A 561-nucleotide genomic window follows, 5' to 3' on the forward strand; every position below is an offset into this window, starting at 1 on the left:
TGGAAACACCTAGCCTGTCTGGAGTTGAGCCTGCCGAGGAAACTGTTGGGGAAGCCAATTCTGAGGTTGGTACAGAGGATAATTCTGAGGATGACTCGTCGGATCCTAAGGACGCCATAACTCGACAACGAGTGGTTGGATCCTCTCAATCTCGACGCAAGTTGAACCGCATTGAAGCGCTCTTGAAGGAGCTAGCGGCGGCAGCAGTTGTGGACCCCTCTATCGTGTCCCACGTGGCTGATATTCTTCCTATACCGAAGAAGAAAAAATTCCGGGCCGAGTTTCGAACCCGAGACCTACTGGTTTACCAGCCAGTACGTCTACCACTAAGCCAGTTACCACTGGTGAGAGAGGTAATATTTCAAAATTTAATCTCTATAGCTCTGATGCTACCATTGACCATCCCCTTGACAAACCTAACCCTGTCAGAGGATATGATCGTATGGAACTCGATGAGGCTTACCATCCTCGTAATATCGACCCTCATTTGCCAACTAACCCTGGTAATCACGATTTTGGCAATCGCTACACCAGTACCTCGTTAGAGAGTTCCCGCTCTAA

At 48.8% G+C, this 561-nt stretch overlaps 1 non-coding gene across 1 annotated transcript; it reads right to left on the reverse strand.

Moving 5' to 3' along the window:
• Positions 1 to 272: 272 nt before the first annotated feature.
• Positions 273 to 340, reverse strand: SARC_30322. The gene has a single exon. It is a non-coding gene; the product is annotated as a tRNA-Thr (tRNA).
• Positions 341 to 561: the final 221 nt, after the last annotated feature.

This window comes from Sphaeroforma arctica, assembly GCF_001186125.1.
Source record: "Sphaeroforma arctica JP610 unplaced genomic scaffold supercont1.10554, whole genome shotgun sequence".
Lineage (NCBI taxonomy): Eukaryota > Ichthyosporea > Ichthyophonida > Sphaeroforma > Sphaeroforma arctica.